This window comes from Pteropus vampyrus, unplaced genomic scaffold (assembly GCF_000151845.1).
Source record: "Pteropus vampyrus isolate Shadow unplaced genomic scaffold, Pvam_2.0 Scaffold647, whole genome shotgun sequence".
Classification (NCBI taxonomy): Eukaryota; Metazoa; Chordata; class Mammalia; order Chiroptera; family Pteropodidae; genus Pteropus; species Pteropus vampyrus.
The window spans coordinates 121,219-127,272 of NW_011889428.1; the positions used below are offsets into that span (position 1 = coordinate 121,219).

The 6,054-nt window shown below is 58.8% G+C and overlaps 1 long non-coding RNA gene across 2 annotated transcripts in view; it reads right to left on the reverse strand.

Annotated features, from left to right (window-relative positions):
• Positions 1-6,054, reverse strand: part of LOC105308969 — a 114,326-nt gene that overhangs the window by 58,350 nt on the left and 49,922 nt on the right. For both annotated transcript variants that reach the window (XR_002778187.1, XR_897356.2), the window contains one exon: positions 3,592-3,666. This is a non-coding gene — a long non-coding RNA (uncharacterized LOC105308969). The remainder of the gene's footprint in view (positions 1-3,591; positions 3,667-6,054) is intronic.

The window sequence follows — 6,054 nt, forward strand, 5'->3', positions numbered from 1 at the left end:
ACACCCCCCACACTGCACCCTAGACTGGCTGAGCAGGTGCCACCTTAGCATGAAAACCCCCCCAACTGGTTTGGCCTTGAACATGGCGGGCCGCGTGGGTGACACCCGTCAGGCCCTGCTCCATCCTTATTGTGATGTCTAGTTCTCTCCACCTCTCTCAGAGTCATGGCACCTTCGAATTAAAACCAGCTGTGCCCTTCTTGGATTGTACGAATAAAAAGGAATCGGTGAGAACTGGGCACCCATCGCAGTTACTGACACCCCAAAAAGAACAGTAGTCGGAGACTAACGAGGAAGCAGAGGACGAGCCTTCAGAATGAGCAACACACACAAACACACGGGGCCAGGAGAACGCAGCCCCAGAGCAAAGTCTGTACCTGGGGCTCTCGGTCAGTTCCGGGCTGTGAGTAAGAACGAGAGGTGGGAAGAGAAGCAGGCGGGAGAGGGGGTCACACCTGACTCTTAAGGTGCTCCCACGGGTCCGTCCGCTGCACTACAACGCGGCCGGGGACGGACACACTGCCCACTGCACAGAAGAGAGACCGAGGCTCGGTGGCGCGGACCCACCGCCCGGAACTTCCCGAGGGCGCAGGGGATGGATGCGGGGAGCTGTCAGCTCCGCCGGATCCTCCTCCTCTCCTTCCTCCGCCCTCACGTTGGTGGTGACAGTGATCAAAATAAGGGGCGCGTGAGCATTCAGTGCTCGGAGGAGCTGACGGTCCCACGAAGACTGCAGTTCCTGGGGACGGTGTGGACGGACGCGTGGCCTCTGGGCACGGAGCCAGGTGCTTCTCTGCAGCTATAAGGTGGCGCGGACCCAATGGACCACTGATTCAGACTTCGAGTGCCCTGAGCGCTAACCGCTAGGGCTTCCTGAGGTCCCAGGGGCAAGGGGGACTGGAAGCTGCCTCCGTAACCGGACTCTCTTTCCCCATCATCCCCAGCGGACTCCGACAGGAGGCAGCTCCACGAGAAAGTCAGGGCTGCTCCCTCCGTGGTGACAGCCTGTGCGGTCGGTGCTCCTGTGTGGCAGGGGACTCATTCTCTGTCTGCTCAGCCAGAACTCTGTCCTGAGCAGGGTCTGGACGCAGAGAAGGCCACCACGGCCCCTGCTCCTCTGAGAACGGGGTCCTGGTGGGGTTTCAGCCAGTGACGGGACACAGAGCGTACAGGCGGGGGCTCCCCAGGTGACCTAGGAAGGCGCCGCCTCTCAGGGCCATGGCTTCCTTGTCTGGACTATGCCGGCAGCAACCTCAGTGGGCTGCGTGAGGAATAAATAAATACATGAGGGCTCCAAACGGTGTCTGGTTCACCTTGAAACCTGTGCACGCATGTCCAAAGCGGCTCTACCCGCCGACAAGTGAATGGATAAACTACTCTGGCACGTGCAGACCGTGCTCCACGGCTCGGCGTGCAGAAGGCACGAGCTGCCGGTCCACACGGCCTCCAAAGGCGGCACGTGTCACGGTGCCACTTACGAAACCCTCTCGAAACAGCAGCGTGAGTGCGCGTGAGAGCCCGCGGCTGCAGCTGGACGGGGCGACCACAAAGCACGGGAGCCCAGCTGTGGTCACGGGCGGCTGTGGATGACGGGGGCGGTGGACGAACGCATCCATACGTGTGATATTTCACACGCTGTTCACACGTGCGCACACGCACGCACAGAACGGGGGAGACCGGATACGGTCTGCGTGTGTGTCCACAGCGGCCACGTCGCTTCCCTACTTTGGAGAATGAGGTCACTTCACGTAAGATCCTGTCGCTGGGGGAAGGGGGGCAGGGAGCTCTGGAACTCACTGTACTATTTTTTGCAACTTCTTGCGAGTCTCAAATTGTTTCAAAATAGAAGGCTTCAAAAATAACAGTGTCTGAGAGACGAACCGATGAACGAACGGGGTCTGTTTGTCCCATGCGAAGTGTTTGCCACAAAGCGAGGAAATGCTGTGCCACACGCTACGACGCGGACGGACCCTGAAAACGTCACGCTGGGCAACAAGGAGCAAGCCCGTGACGAGGACCACGTCACGCTTACGAGCCCGTCGATGCGGCACGCCCAGAACGGGCGGACCCGTGGAAACGGGCCGTAAACTGGGGGTCGTCAGGGGCCAGGAACGGGAACAGACTGCTAATGTGTACGGCATCCCTCTGGGGGTGCTGAAATGCTTTAACATGGACGGGGGACAGTCTCACACCTGTCTGAACGTAATAAAAACTACCGAACTGCCCACTTCGCGTGGCTGAACCGTTGCGACGTGAGTTCCATCCCAATAAAAGCTGTCGCCAAAACATGACAACGTCCAGCACTCGCTAACTGCCAGGCAACTGTTTCGCCATGATTTACAATTTATTCTCTCCTCCCCTGTGGGACTCGGTTATTCTAAGATTCCATGCGCCTGTTACAATGCCCCTGTTACCGGCAGGGCTGTCTCCCTCAGGGTTGTCCAGGCACAGAGAGATGGCAGCTCTCACTCTGAGAGAGCCGAAGTCTCCTGTGGGTATTGTGCAGGCAAGGTCAAGTTCAAAGTCCTTGTCTTGCAAGGTCCAGTTCAAAGTCCTTCCCTTTCTCACAGGCCTGCACTCCATCAGACTGGCTTATCAACTTGAAAAACAAAATAAAAGCTTTCTGGTTCCTGGTTCCTCACCTCGGCCCACAGAGTCCCCGTCTAGGACACACTTCATCAGGTGGCAGAGTCCCAGCCACCAGCAAAGCCACGTCAGGCCTCCCTCCCACGAGGGGGGTCCGGCCTTGCTCGGCGGCTCCGGCACACGCTGAGACCCTTCCTCGGAGTTCCCACAGCAGAGGGACAGCCGTGCACACCACGGCTTTGTGCCGGGCCCCCTTCTGTGCCCCCATAATGCCTTCCCCCCCAACCAAGACCTAGCTCGCACGACGCTGCAGGAGCAACAGCTTCAAAAATGGTCATCCCAGAAACGTACCTCTTTTTCATACGAAAGTCTAAAACGGACGCTCCCGATTTGGATGAAAATGGCCCTCAACTGTTAACCGGCCTTGTTCTCGGGGACTCTCGAATGTGTGTATGTACCCCAACAACAGCCCATGCAGGGCTCGGACGGGAGGAAAATGCCTCCCCAGGGGCCCGCGTCACGGGCCCTGCAGCCTCAGGAGGCTGCCGGACAAGGCCTTTGCGGAAGATCCTGGCTGGGCCACCGGTCACGACGCAGCTGCCTGTCATTTCCCAAGCACGTTCCGAGACAAACACACGAGACCGAGGGCCCGCCGAAAACCTCTGTGCAGGACGAACGACTAACCTCGAACGCATGTGGGGAAAAAAAACAGCAGAAACTGGGCTTCTCCAGAAAGTCTCGTGCAAAGCCTGTCCACACCGCTTTCCTCGAATTCGTGACCTCCAGAAGCTACACGCAAACCGAGTTCGCTGTGAAGTGCCGATGCACGGGGACAGCACGTTAGCTAGCAAAACCGGCCCTGACAAGCAGCCTTGAGAAATCACCGTTTCCAGAACATACCGCCGCCGGTGCAGCTACGTTTAATCTTTAAACACGGGAAGAACACGGAGAGGCTGACAGGACAGTCATTCCGTAGTACGAAATCCATGTTACGATGTCACTTACTCAGAGCCGAGCGTGGGGCGAATGCCTTCCTCCTTCTGGGGTCTTCGTGCGAGCCCGTTTTCTGTCTTCAGTTACCTGTTAATGAAAAAGACCCCACGGGAGTCAGCAATGGCAATCACGAAATCCTCAAGCACCCGCTCTTGACCGCCGCACAGCAGGCAGACGCCCGAATGACGGGCATCAGGAAGTCGGAATGTCCCCCATGCCAGGTGGCCGCCGACCACCGCTGGGGACCCTTCCCGCACACAAGAGACGACGCCACGCCTCACGCACACGACCGCCCGCCACGTTCATGATCTGAGGACCTATGACGAACACGTCAGCTCAAAATCTGGGACGTCACCTCCACGGTCACAACAGACACGGTGCGCTCCACCGTCCCGCAGCACGTGACATGAAGACGCAGGTGTCTCCAGAGCCCGCGCAGCTCAGCAAATTCTCACCCCCGACAACTCCTCACTCCATCTCGTGGGAAAAAGTGACAGGGCTCGTGGCCGCTACGGTATTGGGGGCCCGGAAGGTGTCCGTCCTGGCAGTGACGTGGCGCAAGGTGACACGGGACAGTGGGGACAGTGATCGAGTAAGCACGTGCATGAGCTCCATCAGCAGGGGATCGAGTGAAAAGCAAGCTACGCAGCGGGACAGGAAGTCACCACGGGGCACGGAGCTTGCTGTGGGGACATGGGCGGGGCTCTGAGAGGTGGCACAGGGGCCAGGCTGTGGACACAGTGACCGTGGTGCGAGGGCGGACGGCCAGCGGGCTGGGCGGCAGCAGGGAGCGACGGCAGGACCATGGCGGGCTTCGCGGCCTGTGGACAGGGGACAAGCCGGCGGGGAACACGTCACGGGAGCGGCACCAGACACCATGGGACGACTTCCGGCGTCCGGCTGCCGCAGTAATTCACACGGCAGCGCCATCTCCTGGGACGGAGAAAGGCTGAAGCCCTTTCTTTACGCCTTGACTGGGAAGAGCCCATCCGATCTCCAAGAGTTGGGGAAGCAGGTCATGAAACGCAGCCGTCTGAGCCAGGGGGACAGGTCGCGGCTCCAGGGACCTTTGGGCGCTTCTAAAGCGGGTTCTTCTTACCGACGGCAGCACTGCCGTTGTGGACGAGGCAGCCTCGGGCGCCGTGCGTGCTGAGCGGCGTCGCTGGGCTTGACCCACGAGAGAACAGTGGCGACCCACTGCCCCCTCCTCCCGAGCTGTGACCACCGAACCCCACGCCCAGACACTGCCAAGTGTCAGGCAGGTGGGAATGCACAACAGGCTTGTAAGGACAAATGTCTCTCAAAAGTCAGCGAAGGACTAGCAAATAACAGCTGCTGAGAGACGGATGACGGGGAGGTCAGCGGATGACAGGACGCCAAGGAACCGCACTGCGTCCTCTGCATGCGCACACTGTCTGGAGGAAATCTAGGGGGACTTCACAGAGGAGGCGAGGCTCCTGCCGACCCAGGAAGTTAAGCGAGCAGGAAGACAAAGGGGCTGCAGACAAGACACGGGGGCATGGAGTGGACACAGAGGTGTCTAGACACGTCGGGTGATGCTCTCGGGCTGCTCAGCAAAGGGCTGGTGACACCGCAGAGCCGGAAGGCTGGGCAGTGCACCGAACAGCGCTGCCTGACCAGCACAGGGAAGACGGGGCCGTCTGGGCCACACAGCCCTGCAGACGGCACACACCCACGCAGGAGCAGGGCCCCCTGGCTCGGCCTGCTGAATCATGGACAACCATGGACGGGCGTGGGGGCTCACCACAGGGGAGGGGACAGCCAGTCAGGATGCAGGGACTCGGGGAAGAAGGAATCCAGCCTGACCAGTATGGACCGACCTCAGTGCGTGGCCCCCCCAGGTAAGAACACCTGCCTGGCGGCAGTGCTGGCTCAGAGACCAGCCTGCTGGTGGGGGGGGACCCAACACTCTCCTTTCCGACCTGCACCTCAAGCATCCTACTCCCAACCCCTCCCTGCCCCCCAGAGTGAACACATAACAGACCCTACTCTTCCTGGCTCTGTTTTCATTAGAGAAAGCTCAGGAGGGCTCCTACCCCCCGCCCACACAGCTCAGAATGCTTAACTGCGTGAAAACGCTGACGAACTCGCCAGGTGCCTGACCTACTTTATTGGCCATTCTGTCTTCATCCACAGCGTTACTGTGCACACACGCTGCATTAAAAAAAAAAAGGTTAAAAAAACAAAACAAAACAAAACAAAACGGACCAGAGTTACAGGCCTCACTTTGCTCCTAATTAAGAAACTCTCCCTCCCTCTCTGGACCAGAAGGTTCCTCGGCTGTGAAACGAGGGCATTAAATTATTTATGACGTTTCATCCGCATCGAAAAAACCCGAGGAACCATTTTCCTGTTGACTTCCCTTCGCAGATTCTAAGGGAAAACACTAGCAAAGCAACGAAGCAAGAATTTGCAGAAGGATTAGAAGGGAGGGAGGGAGGGAGGAAAGATGGA